At 43.7% G+C, this 18397-nt stretch overlaps 1 long non-coding RNA gene across 1 annotated transcript; it reads right to left on the reverse strand.

Moving 5' to 3' along the window:
• Positions 1-1418: 1418 nt before the first annotated feature.
• On the reverse strand, positions 1419-4175 carry LOC120876414. The gene is made up of 3 exons (XR_005724167.1): positions 4097-4175; positions 3720-3839; positions 1419-1539 (listed from the first exon to the last, which is right to left on the reverse strand). It is a non-coding gene; the product is annotated as an uncharacterized LOC120876414 (long non-coding RNA).
• Between the last annotated feature and the right edge of the window lie 14222 nt (positions 4176-18397).

The following is an 18397-nucleotide window of genomic DNA, read 5'->3' on the forward strand; positions in this document are numbered from 1 at the left end:
AGCCAAAGGACAGGAAGGGCTTTGGGGATCATTAAAAAAGTAAAGATTTGAGCTCTGGAGTTAAAATATCTGGGATCAAATACAATCTCTGCCACTTACCATTATTTTTAGTGAGTTTTCTCTCTCTTTTAATTATTTCATCTTCTGTAGTCAAGTGATAACAACACCTACCACAAATGGCTATTATGAGGATTAAAAGAAGTCATTCTAAAAGCAAAGCATTATTTTTGGTGCCTAGTAAATGTTAAATTAATTACAGAAAGAGCAATTGCTATAGTAGTTGTTGGGTGTTACTTATTGCTTGCTTACAAGTAGCCACTGAGATTGGGCCAAGAGATCCTGGGCTAGTGGCTAGCTTAGGGCAGTGGTTCTCAACCTTGGCTGACCTATCAGGATCACTGTTTTGGAGATGGATGCTTACAAGTTTCCTAGATGACCTTGAGGATCACCCGAGATTGGTAATCACTATCTAGGGGGCCTTCTTTGATGCTTGGATAATTGACATATCAGTTGTTTGTAAGTAAACAGGTGCTTAGTCATTTAATAGTTTAAACACTTTCCCTGATTGGCACTTCTACTCCTAATTAACTCCTAACAAGCCCTTCCTTCCCTGGGTCATGAGCAGGAATTCCCCACTGGGGGTTCCCAATTAATGAGGTTTACCCAGCTTGGGGGCCTCTGGGAAGCAGGCAGGACTAATTATGCTCTTGTCCCCCAACCCCCTGGCCAAATCCTCTCCCTGTCCTTCATCAATCTTGTCCTGGCCTCCAGCTGGCTTGCATTAGCTCTGGTTTTCCAGCCCCCATGGCTGCGGCTGTAGCTGAGAGATTGAGCCAGTCCAGGCTGGATGGATCTGTCACCCGATCCTGGGTCTGTGCTGCAGCCAGTCCTGGAATCTGGGGCAACGTGATCCTGCCCTGCGGGAGCCCCTAGCCAAACCAGGGACGCCATGGCGGAGCTCAGGAAATCCCAGCTATCCAGGGACCTCTGCCTAGGCCCCCAAGGATCATATCCACTTATTCTCAGAGCACCTCTTGTCTAAGTGCCTTACCTTAAAGAACAGGAACTGGGGCCCAGAATGCGAGTCACCTGCCCAAGGTCACACAACCTGTCCATGGAAGAGCTTACCTAGAGCTCTGATCTCTTTCCCTGGCTCCTCCTGAAGAAGTGTTTCTGCAGACCATTGTCTGGGTGATGGGGTCTGATATGGGGGCTCCCATCCAACCCCAGACACCAGGCAGAGGAGATCAGGGGAGGAAAGTCTTGAACCAAAGCACATGATCCTTTTAACCCAGATTAAAGAAGTCCAATTTCAGGTCACTGGAATTTGGAAATTTAGGGAGTAGCAGGAATAAAAATATGGAAATAATTGAAATAAGAGCAATATGTTTTAAAAATGTATTTTATAGATTTAACACTTTTCAGCACAATTGAGGAACACAGATGGATGGACACATAGGAACACTCATCTCTGGAATCTGAGTTTGCTTATTATCATGTTCACCCAAAGGTTATTACTTTATCCCAAAGTATGGACACCTAGACCATGAAACAGAAAATTTTATAGAGGAAAGTTTGAAGTTCTTCTTTAGTACTCAGTTCAGTTCAGTTCAGTCGCTCAGTCGTGTCCGACTCTTTGCGACCCCATGAATCGCAGCACGCCAGGCCTCCCTGTCCATCACCAACTCCCGGAGTTCACTCAGACTCACGTCCATCGAGTCAGTGACGCCATCCAGCCATCTCATCCTCTGTCGTCCCCTTCTCCTCCTGCCTCCAATCCCTCCCAGCATCAGAGTCTTTTTCAATGAGTCAACTCTTCACATGAGGTGGCCAAAGTATTGGAGTTTCAGCTTCACCATCAGTCCCTCCAAAGAAATCCCAGGGCTGATCTCCTTCAGAATGGACTGGTTGGATCTCCTTGCAGTCCAAAGAACTCTCAAGAGTCTTCTCCAACACCACAGTTCAAAAGCATCAATTCTTCAGTGCTCAGCCTTCTTCACAGTCCAACTCTCACATCCGTACACGACCACAGGAAAAACCATAGCCTTGACAAGATGGACCTTAGTCAGCAAAGTAATGTTTCTGCTTTTGAATATGCTATCTAGGTTGGCGTGCTGTGATTCATGGGGTCGCAAAGAGTCGGACACGACTGAGCGACTGAACTGAACTGAACTGAACTGGAGTTGAGAAAAAAGACTAGTTTCCTAAAGACTGATCTTTCCCACATAATTTCATTTTTTAAATACCCAGATTTTACATATCTCACTCACACCTGCTTCCCTTGTTCCTCTTAAGTGATTTGAACCAAATATCTAAGACAAGTGGTTTTGTTGAGGTTCTGAGGGGGAGGACAGCAGAGACCATAGAGCTATGTGGTCTCGGCCTTGAAAGCCCCAGGATGTCAGGCAGCTCCTGTCTAGAAAAGGTGAAATAGCCTCCTTCCCTCAGAGATGATCTGGGGCTTCGAGGTGGCTGAGGGTGTGGAAAACATGCTGGCCCTTTGGCAAGAGCTGCCATACTCTTGAGAAAGGGCTATGTCCCAAGGGCTTTGCACATCACTATTTTTATAAGGTAAGTATTTTTATACCTATCATATATTTGGGGAAACTGAGGCTTACAGCAGTCAGGTAGCATACCTAATGTCACTAATTTACTAAGTAGATTTGAACCCAAATATTTAGAGTTCAAAAGTCATATGTTTTTCTCCAATGCCTTTTGCGTAGAAGTGTGAAGTACTCCATACTTCAGTTTGGGTTCACATTTCTTGTTCCTTTTGACTTTATTTCCCTGTTGCTTTCCCTCAGCGCTTGTAACATTGTTCAGGAGGGCTGCAGTCAGGGTGTGCAGCCAGTGTTGTCTGCTCCGCCAGCACCTGGCCTGCCTCTGATTTCAGTCACGGCCGAAGAGGACAGACCTATGTGAAACTATGTGAGCTCAGACTCATTCTCAATATCTTCCCTCAAGCAGAGCCAGAGACTTTCTGATTCTGATTCAGGGTTATCTCCTACACCACACAAGCTTTCTCACAGCCTGCAAATGCTACCTGGAAGTGTAAGGGAGTTAATTTCCCCAGGAACAACTTCCCAATCAGTGAGGGGGGTGAGGGGAAGACAAAGACTCCAGCTATCATTCATGGGGTGGACCCTTCTGCGAGGCACCTGCCGCCTTCTCAGAGGTTCCAAGGGACTCGAGCCTGCTATGCCTATAGACCTGAAGGAAACACACCCTCATTTTGGCTTTCCCTATTTCCCTGGTTCACTCTTCCTACTCCACACTTCTTCCTGGGGTCACCTGAGTAGACCACCTCCATCAAATCCTTGCCTTGCTTGTTCTGCTTTCAGAGTGACCCCAACTAACCTGATGTGGTGCCTGGAAAGCTGTGTGAATTGGGAGCAGCACCTCGTTTGTGTACAGGGGTGAGGTAGGGGATATGGTGGCAAAAGAAGAAAGAACTTTGAACAGAAAATAAACTTAGAGGGACACAGGAGCCAGGATCTCCTTCCATGGAGATTCTCCATATATAAAACTCCAGGAGCTCTTGAAATTTCTGTCCAAATGGGAGGCACGTGATCTCTATCTGGGGCAATGGGTGGGGTCATCACTGAGCAGGGTGTTTCAGGATGTGGCTGTCTCTGTCTCTAGTTAGGGAGGTCCCTCAGTCCTTGGTGGTGGCTCTCCCCAAGCTCTCACCAGTGGAGCTGTCTCAGGTAGATCACTACCTGGCCACCGTTTCGGTGAGCCAGTTTCACTGATCCCAGAGGCTCCCATCTTGCATGGAGTGGGGGACTGTTTTACCTGGTAACATCTTTGGAGCTGATATCCAGCCACATCCTAAGCCTCTGTATAAAAACAAAGGGGAGAATTTAACCAGCTGTAAAAATCAATTTAAATGCTTACAGAGAAACAGTAAGGCCTGACACTGCCGCCTCATTTTCACGAGATGAGTCACTGAAACGGTTGACCTCATGGCTAATCTATGAGCAAAGGCGCGCTGGCAGTTACTGCTGGCGAGGGAATGGCCTCCGACCTGTTTCCTGGAACCCTGGCGCCAGTCAGAGCTCAGAGCGGCCTTTAGCCATTTTGGAAGTCAGATTACCTTTCCAAGGAGAACGTTCCCAGCTCAGAGATGCAGGTCTAGCTGTGACTCCTCGATTTCTCAGTTTCACTGACTAGGGCCTTTTTTGAAGTTACTGATTGGTCAGATCCACCACCCACTCCTCGCAATGTGCAGCTTTCATTGGTCGAATCTACCATGTGCTCACCAAAGATTGCCTTTTCTGGTTGGTAAGTCCCACCAGCCAGTCATTGGGAAGAACCCTGCTCTCACATACCTTTGAAATAATTTCTACTTAAAGGCTAATAATTCCTGCTATGATCTTCTGCATTTATGCAACTCTAATAAACCTACTTTAAAATGCCTGCTCCCCGTCTTGTAGGTTGAGGAAGTAAGGATTGGAGATAGATGAGCTCTGGATTTGAATCCCAGATTAGACTCGTCTTAGCTTTGTGGTTATGAGTCGGACACAACTGAGCGACTTCACTTTAACTTTTCACTTTCATGCATTGGAGAAGGAAATGGCAACCCACTCCAGTGTTCTTGCCTGGAGAATCCCAGGGACGGGGGAGCCTGGTGGGCTGCACAGAGTTGGACACGACTGAAGCGACTTAGCAGCAGCAGCAGCATAGACCAACTATTTGACTTTTGTATGCCTTAAATTTAATAGCTGAGAGCATTACAGTTAGATGGGTTCAAATATAATTTGCTGGCTGTGTGATTTCAGATGGGTTACTTAAGTTTTCTGAGCTTCACTTTCCACAGATATAAGATAGGGGTAGTAGTAATACATACTTGGAGAACGGAATGATAACCCACTCCAGTATTCTTGCCTAGAGAATTCCATGGGCAGAGGAGCCTGGCGGGCTACAGTCCATGGGATCCCAAAGAGTCAGACTAACACACAGACACACACACACATACACACACACAGTACACAGTATCTACGTTATGAGGATTAAAGGAGATAATGAATATAAAATTTTGGCATATAATACATTCTCAACAAGTATTAGCTGTTTATATTGTGCTTCCCTGGTGGTTCAGAGGTTAAAGTGTCTGCCTGGAATGCAGGAGACCCGGGTTCAGTCCCTGGGTGGGGAAGATCCCCTGGAGAAGGCAATGGCAACCCACTCCAGTACTCTTGCCTGGAGAATCCCATGGAGGGAGGAGCCTGGTAGGCTACAGTCCATGGGGTCGCAAAGAGTCGGACATGACTGAGCGACTTTACTTACTTATCGTGCATTTAGAGAGAAGGAAACTGGTAGAATAATAAAGACCCAGTCCTAAGTGGTTAAGGATACTGTCCAAAGATCAGCCAATGGGAAGACCTGGATGGTGGTTAGTGATCTCATGGATGCAGTACTTATCTTTCTGGATGTGGACAACCTCAGTGGCTGGTCCTACCTGGACCTGTTCTTCATGAGTGGCAGGCAGAGTCTTCATGTGTAGACTCAAGACAGGGAGGAGGAGGTATTAAGACGTTGCATTAAGACCAGTGCTCTGAGAGAACGATGTGATTCAGGAGTGGCAAGAATATTGGCTGTGGCTATTAAATACTCTAAAGCGTTTTAAAATGAAAATGAAAGCATTAGCAAAGGAAGAAATACATACTTGCGTAGGATTCAAATACAGGATGAAGACTCTGGTTTCAAACACATGACTACAGTATCATGACGTGCAGCAATTAAACAACAGAGGAAGTAAGATCTAAGGTGTATTAAAGTGTATCTTTGCACCATTCCATTAATACAACATTCTGTTAATTGTCCAATAACACTTCATAACTATCCTCCTAGTCCTTACTTTGTTAAGCAGCTATGAAAGCAAAATGCATTTTTCTGATAAAAAGAAAAACACTAGTGAGTTTTTTTTTTTTTTTTAAGGGTACAGGAAATTGCAGTATTGGTCAAATCCAGCTTTTGGAATTTAGACTTTGTCAAAGAACGTTTCACCTGTATTTATTACTCTAAAATCTTGTGTTGCATTAGTCACTCAGTCGTGTCTGACTCTGCAATCCCATGGACTGTAGCCCTCCAGGCTTCTCTGTCCATGGGATTCTCCAGGCAAGAAAACTGGAGTGAATTGCCATTCCCTTATCCAACTCTAAAATCTTAGGGTTAGGTTATCCTATGCAATCATTTTCATGTGCAAAAATAATATACATATACCTGATCAGTATATTGGAAAGTCCTCTGTGAACTGGTCATTGCCTGCTCTTTGCAAGAAGAATCTGGAAGCTTGTGTGAACATTGATACAGCTAGACCACTGTGTCAGTATCTGTTGGTCCTTTGAGGCTTGGTTGCCTGTTAGCTGAAAGTATATGGAAATCTGCAGAATCATGTGTCAGGGATTTTATATATGTGTGTGTGTATACATACACACAGTAATACCAAGTGGTTTGGGCTTGTGCGCTATAGCATTTCCACCATCAACCTTGAGGTTGTAGGGCTGGAGTGAGGAAGGAGGAGAGGATGATGTAAGAGCAGCCCTGACAGACAGGAGGGGGAAGCTGAGAGCCCTTCAGTTGCTAGGAAAAGATAACGTAAGATGAGGGTGCTGCCTTAGCCCAGGGATACAGAGAAGGAAGAAAAAAGATGCCGCAGAGGAAATACTTATCTACCACCAGGATCAGGAAATGCTGCAGGCATTCATGCCACTGTTGCACTTTCTCCCACTCTCGCCATCTGACTGTAAGACATATCTGGACTGGTAGCCTGAAGTGGTCTTCACGTGCTATCGAAGAGATCCCAAAGCCTCTACAGGTCTCTGGCAAACAGAGAAAGTGGCTGAGAACTGAGGATTGGCAGTCATGGTGTGGAGACATAAGGAACTCCCCCATTGTGAGGAGGCATGAGGATCCCACAACAAGACGCTGCAGTTAGCAGCCCCAAACTGGAGGTCCAGGTAGCAGCTGAAGCTGGAGAAAACAACCATCTCCCAGAAAGCAATCACTGAGTTATTTGCCTGTGCTCAGCACAGACTGCAAGGTGTCCAGTCATAGCAATGGATGAGGTTTGTGACCAGAAGCCTGGTGGGTTGAGCTCCCCTTTCCCTAGCAGAAGCCAGGCCAGAGACCTCTCTCCTCCAGGGGTCCCTGTAGCACTCAGGGAGCAGAGACAGAAGAGTGAGTGTGGAGCATCTTGAAGGACTGAGTAACTACCACAGAGAGAACTTACGCACAGCATTTTTTAACTAGGAGAGTTGCAGTACAGTTTTTCTCCTACCTGCATTTGTTAGGGAACTTTGAATTAAGAAAAAAAATGCTTAGAGAGTAATAAACAGAAGTATGTTTTCTTGCGTATCTGACCTATGATACATAAATCGTAATCCAGTTATTACTAAAGTGTACAGTGGCCAATGGCATTGTCTTAAAGCCTATGCAAAACTCAACTGTTTTAAATCATATTGCCCACATTGTGAAACTCTCTTGGTTGAAAGGATAATACTTTAAACATTTTTGTGTCATCTGCTGCTGAGCATATGATGGTTCTCTGATCTGCAGATTCTTTAGAGGAAAGGATTATAGTTCATCATTTTTCATCCTGTAATTGATACACTAGCTGCCTATCAAGACCAAATATTTCCAGAGGCAAAGTCCAGCTTCGTTTGCATGTCTTACTCCAAACCCACTAAAACTGGGTGAAAAATCCAGTGTAGCAGGCACACTAACAATGTAAAAGGACTTCTCAAGTGATCCTTCAAAAGTATTAAGAATGCTGCTTTGTGTAAAATCATTAAATGCTAAATGACAAAAAATAAGCCTGAATTTGCTAGGATGGTTACTGTGAAACATTACAGTCTAAGCACCTGATTTTCTGAAATGTAATCTGCAGTCTGAACAATTTTTATGCCTTTTGACTTTGGAAGAATATTCTTTCTCCAAATTAGAAAAAATTAAAGTCTTTTGAGGAACTATGGGAAGCAGCATCAGTTGTGAGTGTAACACAGCTTATTAAAAAAGCTCAAATAACTGAACCCTCTCCCACTCAGAGGCATTGCAAGATCAGAGTATACCCTTTGTAATTTGTATAAAATTCTTCACAGCAATAGAATATTGTTTGAATATTATATTGTCAAGATTTGTTTTAGATTTTCAGAGTTGTTTCTTTTTTTCATGAGGTGTATTTTTGTTTTAACCAATAAACCAATTATTGGTTATTAGTAAAATTTTGTGCCTAGTATTTACAATAAGTCTTCTTTATTGTGCTCAGTCCTGAGTGGAGGCACCTGAGACTTTGTACTGCAGTGTATTTGTCCTGACAGAAGGTCTTGTTATTCCCTAATATCTGCCTGGAATTCCTAGTCTTGGAGTTTATGGGTTAAGGGGGCTTTTTTATGAACTGTGCTCGTCTGGACATGACCACAGTAGGGACAACAGGAGACTTAGGCAGGAGAAAACCACAGACAGAGAAACACTCTTCCTAGGCTTATAGTGTGCTGGACACTGGACTAAGCTCCTAGCATTGTTTTTTTTTAAATATATATTTTAAAAAACCTTTTATTGAAGTATAGTGTACATAGAAAAAAATACACATAAGCGTACAGATTGATGAATTTTCGTAAAATGAATGTGTCTGTGTTGTTACCCCCCATATTAAGAAACAAACCATTACAGTATTGCAGAAGATCGTATGACCCCTCCCAGTCACTCTGACTCCCCAGTGGGAAATTACTCTCCTGACTTTTGCACCATTGATTTTATCTGTTAAAAAGTTTTTTTAAACAATCTTAGACTCCTAAGCTGCAAAAGTAGTACAGAGAATTCCTGCATATTTTTTACTCAGCTTCCCCCAATAATATATCACAGAACTATAGTATATTATCAAAACCAGGAAACTGACATCAGTATACAATGATAGAAACTTAGCTACAGATCTATTCAGCTTTCACCAGGTTTATGTACACCTTTGTTTGGTATATAGTTCTATAAAATTTTATCACATACATGCAAGCACCATCACAATCAGGACACAGAAATGTTCCATCACTATAAACAGTTTCGCCTGGATTTGAAATTTATCTGAATGATACCATACAGTATACTTTTATTTCTGGCTTCTTTCACTGAAAATTATGTTTACAAGATTTATTCTTGTTGCTGTGTGTAGGTGTAATTTGTTTATTCTCCTTGTTGTATTCTGTGGTGTCTCACAATTTATTTACCCATTGTACTGTTGGTAGACACTTTTGGTGGGTTCCAATTTTTGCCTGCTATGAATGGTGCTGTTATGAACATTCTGGTCTATCTTTGGATGAATATATACAAGCATTTCTGCTGGGCATATACTGAAGAGTGCAATTGCTGGACCTTAGGCTGTTCATATGTTTATCTTTGATACATACTGCAAATCAATTTTCCAAAATGATTCTACCAATTTACATTCCTATTAGCAGTTCACAAAGTCCTGGCTTTCACATCCTTACTAAATCTTGGGATTTTTCTGTCGTTTTCCTTTTAGTCATGTAATGGAATGCATGTGATATTGTGTGATAGGTTTAATTTGCATTCCTTAAGAACTAGTGAAGCTGAGCACCATTTCATACATTTACTGGCCACTTGAAAATAATTTTTTTTGAGAAGTATCTACTCAAGTTCTGGTGATTTTTTTAAAAAATTACTTTGTCTTTTTTTCCCTCATTGATTTGTAAGAGTTTGTATATGAGTGCTTTGTTGGGTATTTGTGTGGTAATAGCCTCTTGCAATCTGTGTGTCACCTGTTTTTAAGGCTTTTTTTTTTTTTAGAGCAGTTGCAATTTCTCACCAAAATTGGGTGGCAAGTACAGGAAGTTCCTAAAACCCTCTGCCCCTACACATGAGCACCCTCTCCACTATCAACATCCTGCACCAGAGTGGTGCATCTGTTATAATCAGTAAATCTACATTGACACATAATTATCATCTGAAGCCTATAGTTTACAATAGGGTTCACTTTTGGTGTTGTAGATTCTATGGTGTGGACAGATGTATGATGACGTGTATTCGCCATCATAGTATCATACAGAAGAGTTTCACAGCCCTGAAAATCCACTATGCTCTGCCTATTCATCTCTCCCTCCCCTTCATCCCTGCAAACACTGATCTTTTTATTATCTCTATAGTTTTGCCTTTTCTAGAATGCAGTGTTGTATGTAGCCTTTTGAAATTGGCTTCTCTCACTTAGTAATATACCATTAAGTTTCCTCCATGTCTTTTCATGGCTTGAGAGCTCATTTGCTTTTTAGTGTTGGATAATACTCCTCTATCTGGATATCCCACAGTTTATCTATCAGTTCACCTATTGAAGAACATCTTGGTTACTTTCAAGTTTTGGTAAATGAATAAAGCTACTTATAAACATCCATGTGCAGTTTTTCTGTGCAGACATAAATTTTCAGCTCTTTGGGGGGTATATACCAAGTGTGATTGATTGCTAGATTGTATGGTATGAATATATTTAGCTTTATAAAAAAACTACCAGACTGTCTTTCAATGGCACCCCACTCCATTACTCTTGCCTGGAAAAGCCCATGGACGGAGGAGCCTGGTAGGCTGCAGTCCATGAGGTCGCTAAGAGTAGGACACGACTGAATGACTTCACTTTGACTTTTCACTTTCATGCATTGGAGAAGGAAATGGCAACCCACTCCAGTGTTCTTGCCTGGAGAATCCCAGGGATGGAGGAGCCTGGTAGGAGGCCATCTATGGGGTTGCACAGGGTCGGACACGACGAAGCAACTTAGCAGCAGCAGCAGCAGTAGCAGCAACCAGACTGTCTTCCAAACTGTCTGTACCATTTTGTATTCCCACCAGCAATGAATGAAAGTTCCTGTTGCTCCACATTCTTGCAAGCATTTGGTATTATCTGTATTTAGGATTTGGGGCCTTTTGATGCTCATTTTGAACTGTGATGTTGGAGAAGATTCTTGAGAGTCCCTTGCACTGCAAGGAGATCCAACCAGTCCATCCTAAAGGAGATCAGTCCTGGGTGTTCATTGGAAGGACTGATGCTGAAGCTGAAACTCCAATACTTTGGCCACCTGATGCAAAGAGTTGACTCACTGGAAAAGACCCTAACACTGGGAGGGATTGGGGGCAGGAGGAGAAGGGGACGACAGAGAATGAGATGGCTGGATGGCATCACCAACTCGATGGACATGAGTTTGGGTAAACTCTGGGAGTTGGTGATGGATAGGGAGGCCTGGCATGCTGCGATACATGGGGTCGCAAAGAGTTGGACATGACTGAGCCACTGAACTGAACTGAATGGTTTGTAGTGGACTCTATCTCATTGTTGTTTTAATTTGCAATTCCCTGGGCTTCCCTAGTGACTCAGTGGCAAAGAATCTGCCTGCCAATGTGGGTTTGATCCCAGGGTTGTGAAGATTCCCCTGGAGAAAGAAATGGCAATCCACTCCAATGTTTCTTGCCTGGGAAATCACTTGCCAAAGTGATTTCCAAAATGTTCCTTTAAAAAAAAAAGCTTTGGTGTTTGACGTTTCACATTTAGATCTGTAATCCAAGCAGAGCTGATTTTGTGTATGGTATGAGGTGGAGGGGTTCAGCATCATGTTTTTCTCTATGGATATCCAGCGGACTCAGCACTGTTTACTGAGAATATTGTCACGCCCCTGTGGCACTGCAGTGGCATCTTTGTCATCAGTCAGGTGTCCACGGATATATGTTCACATACGTCTATTTTATTCTTCACCCCAGCTCTTTCTGAGGCGACGGGTCTGCACTCAGGACTTCTGCCTCTCTTGCCCAGCAGATATCTGGCTTAACTGGCTGTAAGCTGGGAAATTTCTGTCTTGTAGGCTTTGTAATCTGGCAGATCCGCATTTCAGTCTCTTGTTCAGTTGCTCAGTCGTGTTCAGCTCTTTGCGACCCCATGAACTGTAGCCACCAGGCTTCCCTATCCTTTACCATCTCCCAGAGTTGGCTCAGGCTCCTGTCTATTGAGTCAGTGATGCCATCCAGCCATCTCCCCATCTGTCATGCCCTTCTCTTGCTTTCTAATCTTTCCCAGCATCGAGGACTTTTCAGTCTTTGTTGTGTGGCTTGAGACAAGTTGGTTGACTTCTTTGAACCTATTTACAAATGTGTAAAATGAAGATAAGAATAACACGGTGGCTTGATATTGAGAGGCTTAGACAATTAAATGTTTATTATTACTGTTGTTGTTATTACTATGTATTATCTTAAGAATGAAGAGAAGACAGGGTGATTCCACCGCATCCTTTAAGTGCCTCAGTCCCACCTGCTATTCCCATCTCCTTGGGGAAGCACCTAGTTACTGCCCTTGTGAGGACAGGGGAATGGAAGAGGTTGTGAAAGTCTGCTTCCTCGGAGGAGCCAACTGTTTCCTATCCTCAAGGGTTCTGCTTCCCCCAGAGCCTTCACTCTTTATTGCAACTGTCTTTAGCCTTACCCTCAGGGGATTGTTAATTGCTTGCTATTCCAAAGAAGGCATGAGATGCCGGAAGCAAGAGCAAGGCGTGACACACGGGAAACCCTGGTCCTTAGACTTGGCTTAGTCATGTTCTTGAACAATCTTGGATGAGCTGCTCTCCTTCCCTGAGCCATGCATTCTCACCCACAATGGTGTAGAATCATTCCATCATGTCCCCGGGTCTTCTTGGCACCATATTCTGTAACTGTTTAATAAGATGTGACACCTGTAATCACTGGTTGGTGGTATGATCCAGGGTAAATTTCCAAGTGCATGTGAGTGTGTGTGATTGTTTCCTCAGTCTAGTCTGGCTCTTTGTGACCCCATGGACCATAGTCTGCCAGGCTCCTCTGTCCATGGAATTCTCCAGGCAAGAATACTGAGTGGCTTGCCATTTCCTGCTCCAGGAGATCTTCTCAAGCCAGTGATCAAACCTGTGTCTCTTGCATCTTCTGCATTAGCAGGTGGATTCTTTACCACTGAACCACTTGGGAAGCCAAGAGGATCTGCAAAGAAGGCTTATCCCACTCTTGGGGCTTATCCTTTCCCTGAGAAAATCAGGTAGTCTGATGATTGCTGTTCTTTCTTAGTTGTCCCAAGGAAAGAATCCAAAACATAGAAATAGCTTTATGCACAAAGATGTTCATAGTATTGCTTATGCTAGTAAAAACACCCATTTCGGAAAGAATTGCTCTGCCTATGTTCTTTCTGGGGTCAACTAGACTGGTACTCAGGATCCTCCAATCAGCATAGGGAAATCTAATATTGACTTAGTTTCAGGAAGGCAGCCACAATACTTGATATAGAATCAATTAGTTAAACATCAAAGGGTTTTCATCACCCATACAGAATGAAAACAGTGATAGACTATTTCATGGGCTCCAAAATCACTGTCGATGGTGACTGCAGCCATGAAATTAAAAGATGCTTGCTCCTTGGAAGAAAAGCTGTGACAAACCTAGACAGCATATTAAAAAGCAGAGACATTACTTTGCCAACAAAGGTCCATGTAGTCAAAGCTATGGTTTTTCCAGTAGTCAAGTATGGATGTGAGAGTTGGACCATAAAGAAGGCTGAGTGCCAAACAATTGATGCTTTTGAACTGTGGTGTTGGAGAAGACTCTTGAGGGTTCCTTGGACAGCAAGGAGATCCAACCAGTCAATCCTAAAGGAAATCAGTCCTGAATATTTATTGGAAGAACTGATGCTGAAGCTGAAACTCCAGTACTTTGGCCACCTGATGGGAAGAACTGACTCATTGGAAAAGATCCTGATGCTGGGAGGGATTGGGGACAGGAGGAGAAGGGGACAACAGAGGATGAGATGGTTGGATGGCATCAATGACTCAGTGGACATAAGTTTGAGTGAGCTTGGGGAGATGGTGAAGGACGGGAAAGCCTGACATGCTGCAGTTCATGGGGTTGGAAAGAGTCAGACACAACTGAGCCACTGAACAACAACAACAGAATGGTTATATGAAGATGACTCAGACATTATTTCTACTCTGAAGGAGATCGCAATTTAGCCAAGAAAGGAGAACTCCAAGAGTTAAAATAGAAGTCAATATAAATGCTGCATTGGAGGCAAGTGAAAGATGCCTTGAGAACTCAGACAAGACAGTCATGTTTCTTGGTAAATTGGGAAGACTTCCTGGACAAGGTGGCATCTGGGTTTTCCAGACAAAAGGCTGGAAAATAATTTTAAGCAGTTTGAGCCAAGGCATAGAGAGAGCAGTACATCTTTGTGGCTGGATTGTAGGGTGTATGGGAATTGCATAAGGGGTGACATGTAAGAGAAATAACATATAAGAGAAATATTTCTTATTTACTGTCACTCAGGACAGTAGACTAGAGGTAAATATGTAGGCCCTTGAATGGCAGGGTAAGCAGTGTCAACTGCATCTAATGAATGGATTGGAGCTGGGGGGTGGGGGGATGTTGTCTAATATGATAGCATTAGAATGATGGTCATGTGATGTTTTTGAAAGATGGATTGGAAAAGAGCAAGGATGGAGGCGGCATGATCAGATAGGAACTGCTGACAATTTTTCAGGAGAGAAAGGAGGAGACATGGGGACCTGAGAGCAGTGAGAATGGAAAGAAGCAGAGTCCTAGTGCTATTTAGGAGGTAGAATCAACAGACCTTGTTGGCGGTAAGGATGTGCGAGGTGTGGTGAGTCTCAGATTTCTGACTCTGGCCACTGTATAGACAGTGGTGTCCTTTCCTGAGATGAGGAACTAGATAAAGACCACAATCTGGGCTGGGTTGAGTTTTAAGTGCCTAGAATGGGCTCTCAGGAGGCAGATGGTTGGATAAACCAGGGGCTCAGAGGGAGACTGAGGCTGGTAATGTTGCTCTGGGCCACATCAGCCTAGAGCTGCTGTTTAAAGACTTTGGGAGAGAAGACCTGTGTCAGGGAGAGTGTCTAGAGAGAAGGGAACTGAGGACAGTGCCAAGAGGAGCCCCCACCCCTAATGGAACAAGAAAGAAGGCATTGGAAAGGCAAAAGGAGAAAAGCCAATGAAGAAGACAGATGAGGGACAGCCAGGAGACCAGAAGAGCTCCGCTGGAAGGAGAGGGAAGCTCAAGGAGGGAGCTGCCAGTTTGTCTTATAATGCAGAGAGGTCCAGACCATTGAGAAGTGAGATGTGACGTGTCCCTGCAAGTTAGCAGTGACATGGTTGGAACAGAAGAGCTTTCTTGGGATGAAGAGAGTGGAATCCAGATGGCAAGGAGTTGAGCGAGTAGGGATGAGGAAGTGCAGGACTGGGAATAGAGACAGCTCTGGCTAGAGTCAGCCTGGCTAGAAAGAGAAGGAAAGAGATGGAGCAGTGACTGAGCCTGCGGGGAGATGGAGGGAGGGCTTCAAGCTGTGATGGTGGAAACAACCCTCTTTCCACCAACTTCTGGCTAGTGAGCGAGCCCAGTGTCTGCTTCTTTCTTTTCCAGGCCAGGCTTCCCATGGAAGATGGAGCCTGGGTCACATGTCTGTTCTCTTCCCCTTTCTGTGTGTGTGGGTGTCTATGGGCATGTATGTGCTCATGCTTATGAGCAGTTGGCATAAAGAGCCTGTAGGTAGAGTTCTGGTGCCCCCGCTGGTCTGGAGTCAGCCGTGGGGCACCCCAAAGTTCCTGAGGGGGTGAGCCTGCAACTCTTTCTCCAAGATGAGGGTGAGAATTAGGAGGCAGGCTGTGGACCATCATGATCTGTCAGCGAGCTCAAGTCTGCCCACCATCTGGGCCCTATCAGATGAGTGGAGTGCTTCCTACATTAATCTCTGATGAACTTGGCCTGGTTTTCATTTCAAAAGGCTCTACTTCTTTGCCTTCTTTCACCCAGCTCCTTCTTTACATCCCCTCCCCAATAGGACAAAAATTATACCTTCTCCCCTCCTTGGTCTCCCCACCCGGCTGGGGCTGGAGAAAGCTTTGAAATTGGAGCAAGGCTCAGGATGGGGAGGGGTGGGATGCTGATGTAGCTGCTGGGGAGGGGCTGGGGGAGGAAAAGGCCAACCGAGCTCCCAGGTGATGGGGAGAGAACAGAGATCTCTTAGGCCAACTCTGCCCCCTTGGGATTTCCAGTCCTCTCCTTCTCATCTCCCAAGTGTCCTTCCATCACCCTAGTCTTCCCTTTCATCATCCCACAGCCCACATGTGGGATGAGGAAATCATTTCTTGGCATGTTTGTTCATCCCCTGGGTGTCTCAATAGACTAGGGACAATCCTCTTGGCCAGTAAGGGAGTGAGTCCTGGCAAACGCTGCCCTGTTATCAGCTGCCTGAAGTCAGGGACTTCCAGGGCCATGAGCCAGAAGCTTTGGGAACCTGGTCTTCTGTCTTCCTCCCTCCATGTTTATCATACAATATAGTGCAGGAGACCAGTGCTGAAAGGCTCTGTGCCAAATGCAGAATGGAGTGTTGAGCTAACCAGAATAGATAGAGTTTATTGTATCTCAGAGTGCAGGAATCCTAGAATGTCAGAACTAAGAGAGACCTTGAGACATATGGTCCAGCCCAATTATTGTACAGCCTTCCCTGGTGGCTCAGACAGTAAAGAATCTGCCTGCAATGCAGGAGATCCCGGGTTGATCCCTGGGTTGGGAAGATCCCCTGGAGAAGAAAATGACTACCCACTCCAGTATTCTTGCCTGGAGAATCCTACAGACAGAGGAGCCTGGCTGGCTATGGTCCATGAGGTTCTGAAGAATCAGACATGACTTAGCAACTAATACTTTCATTTTCATTTTTCAATGATTGTATGTAGAGGAATGTGAGGACCCTAAGAGAGGAGAGTGATCAAACAAGGACAGATGAGAATGGGCAGCAAGGCTCTCAGTTTCGAGTCTGACTAGTGTGAAGCCCTGCAACAGGCATCAAGGATGCTTTACCTTTCTAAGCCAAGGGCTGAATTGGCTTCATGGTCAGTGAGAGCCAGAGTTGTCCTGAAGGTGTTTCATGACAGCTCTGAGTTCCACTCATTGGAGATGAGGAGTGCGTGGGAGGCAAAGTTAAGGATCAGTTTGTAAAAGAGGGAGTGAGGGGAGGATAAGTGAGAGGAATGAGGCTAAGAATAAAAGGCAATGTTAATGGGAGTCTATTCTTTTTTTTTAATTGAAGTATAGTTGATTTGTAATGTGTTAATTCCTGGTATACAGCAAAGTGATTCCATTTTACATATATATATACATATATATATATCCTTTTTCATATTCTTTTCCATTATAGTTTATTACAGATATTGAATATAGTTCCATGTGCTATACAGTAGGATCTTATTGTTTATTTTATATGTAGTTGTTTGTACCGGCTAATCCCAAATTCCTAATTTATCTGCCCATCTTTCCCCTTTGGTTTGTTTTCTATGTCTGTGAGTCTGTTTCTGTTTTGTAAATAAATTAATTTATATCATATTTTGGATTCCACATATTAAGTGATATCATATGACATTTGTCTTTTTCTTTCTGACTTGTTTCACTTAGTGTGGTAATCTCTAGATACATCCATGTTGCTGCAAATGGCATTACTTCATTCTTTGGCTAAGTAATATCCCATTGTATATGTGTACCACGTCTTCTTTATCCATTCATCTGCTGATGGACATTTAGGTTGCTTCCATGCCTTGACTATTGTGAATAGCGCTGCTGTGAACATTGGGGCGCATGTAATTTTTTCAAATTAGAGTTTTCTCTGGATATGTGCCCAGGAGTGGGAGTGCTGGATCGTATGGCAACTCTGTCTTACTCCATCCTGTTTTCTATAATGGTTGTACCAATTTACATTAATGGAAGCCCATTCTTATTAGGGTCCCATCTGTGTGATTCTTTTTCTGTTTGCTTGAAGTAGGGATTCATTCAGTAATGGAAGACTGACTACACGGGTACAGGATGGATCTTGCTACAGGAAAACCCATCTCAGACTGGATCAAACAATGAGAGAATCTAGTAACTCATTTGCAAGAAGTTCAGAGATAAAGTGGGCCTCAGGACTGGTTGATGTAGCAGCTCAACCGTGGCATCCAAGCCTCAAAATCTTTCTCAGCTTTGCTTTAATCCATGTCATAAGATTGTTGTCTTCTAGTCATGAAGTAACTGCAAGCAGAAAAGAGGAATTTTTACCTGTTTACTCAATTTAATGGGAAAGAGGAAAATAATCTCTCTTCAACCATAGAATATAAGTATTTTTCTTGAGTCTACTTGAGTAACTTTGAGTCATATCGTCATCCCTGGACCAACAGCAGTTATCAAACACTTGCATAATTAATCCCATATAATACATTATAATAGATTAAAAAAAACACTCAAGTTTTCTTGGAAATAAAAACCTCACTGGTAGGGGAAAAAATAATGGAAAGCCTGATGAACATAATCAAGACAGGATCAGTGAACTAAAAAATAGTGCCAAGGAATTATCTC

This window comes from Oryx dammah, unplaced genomic scaffold (assembly GCF_014754425.2).
Source record: "Oryx dammah isolate SB20612 unplaced genomic scaffold, SCBI_Odam_1.1 HiC_scaffold_17, whole genome shotgun sequence".
In the NCBI taxonomy this organism is placed as follows: domain Eukaryota; kingdom Metazoa; phylum Chordata; class Mammalia; order Artiodactyla; family Bovidae; genus Oryx; species Oryx dammah.